The sequence below is a fragment of the Coregonus lavaretus genome (genome assembly GCF_964263955.1).
Source record: "Coregonus lavaretus genome assembly, chromosome: 24".
NCBI classification, from domain to species: Eukaryota; Metazoa; Chordata; class Actinopteri; order Salmoniformes; family Salmonidae; genus Coregonus; species Coregonus lavaretus.
The window spans coordinates 7,576,969-7,578,884 of record NC_140011.1 but is presented as its reverse complement, the minus strand read 5'-3'; positions in this window follow the sequence as shown (position 1 = coordinate 7,578,884).

Sequence of the window (1,916 nt, the reverse complement as noted above, 5' to 3'; positions counted from 1 at the left end):
CAGCTGATCACTCAAAGAGCAGGAAACAAGAAGGGGGGCAAGCATACAGAAGAAAAAGAAAAGCACTAGGTTTTCATGCACAAATCAATGAGCAGGGGAAAATAACAATGGAATTATAATAGTGGTCATCTCTCTCTGGCTCTGTGTGGCGGGCTGCAGTAGGCATATCTCTCCCTGTCCTCTCGCCTCTGCTGCAGTCTCATTCCTCTCAGTAAGGCCCCAAGCTCATCTGCCTCTCTGCATGTTTTAATATCGACTGTCGCCATACGCCTTTTTTTCCCTGATCCTGATGAAGTTATCGGGTCCAGTTTTTTATGAATTATTTTTGCATTGCGTTTCAGCGTGGGGATAAGACTCTGTGAAGGGGGGAGGGGATCTATATGGCTCAGTCTGCACACAAATTATTCAAGCTCAGTGCTGCCACGATGATGTCATGCTAGTGGTCATTTAGGTTTTTGGTCGTGTGTGTGCCCACGCGTGTGTAGACACAATTCATTCTGTAGCTTTAATTCCTCTGTGGGACTCCACTGAGAAACCTGATGCCAGTGTAGCTACGGAAAAATAAAAACAACTGCTGGTGACCATTTACATAAAACTGACATTACCTTGTGGCAATGAAAAAGGTAGTAGTCCAAGGGCTGTCCGAACAGAGGGACCTGTTGATGTGAATTCAGCAAAGAAGGTCAGACATGGAAAGATTTTGATTTTGATTGGACTTCATCATAATCATTGTCCTCACATTCAACGGCATGTGTCCTGTATAAGTATAGGCTGCTATTCCAGACATGTTCAGACATACTGTCTGTGTCTGTGCTTCATAGAACATTACATCATTTGGCCAATACGCCACTTCAGGCTGCTGGTCTTATTATTGCTCCATCTTGAAATGAGTTGTGTGGTAATAGTCCCCTTACATGGTCCTGTCCTCACCATGGCGACAGGGGCGATTAAATAGGAAGAAATTAATTTGATGTGAGCGAGACGAGAGTTGGTTTTATGATCAAATATTGATTTTGGTGTATGAGTAATGGTGTCTAGACGTGTTCAATCCCTGAGATCAAGACTTGCTCAAAATAACATTTTGCAGTGCTGCTTGTTACCATAGTAACATCACATTTTGATGATGGACCTCATAGGCACTAATGCTTCTGTATTCCATCACTGAGCTGGTGAATCACACACATTGAATCACACACATGCTCAAGGAGGCCTGAAGACAAACACAAAGAGCCGAATGTACATATGAGACACACAGGCAACGATAATATTACATGGTTCACTCACATTCGGGATCTGAGAAGATAGAATTGAGGGACACACACAAGCACTCACACACAAACACACACACACACACACACACACAAAAGCGCTCTCACACACAAACACCTCACACACATGCACACACACACATACAAGTCAATCACAGCCAATTACAGATCTTCTCTCACCACACTCCCTAGAACCCCTCAAACAACTCACCCTAAAGAGTTCAAAATGAACACAAGAAAGCTCAGAGGAAGTTCACGTGAAAGTTTTAGAGAGAGAGTTTTTATCTGAAGGACATCTAGACAGACAGAAGTGGATGGAGTGGGGGTCTGGATCTCGGGGAGGACAGGGGGAGGATTGGGGAGCATGTAGAGTATTAGGCGGAGATGTAGGGCTAAATCCTGAATGGTATGCCTCCCTATGTAGTGCACTTCTTTTGATCAGATCCGTATGGGGTATATAGTTTTGTACTACAATGCCTTGCAAACGTATTCATCCCCCTTGGCATTTTTCCTATTTTGTTGCATTACAACCTGTAATTTAAACGGATTTTTATTTGGATTTCATGTAATGGACATACACAAAATAGTCCAAATTGGTGAAGTGAAATGAAAAAAATAAGTTATTTTTTTCATTTCACTACACCAATT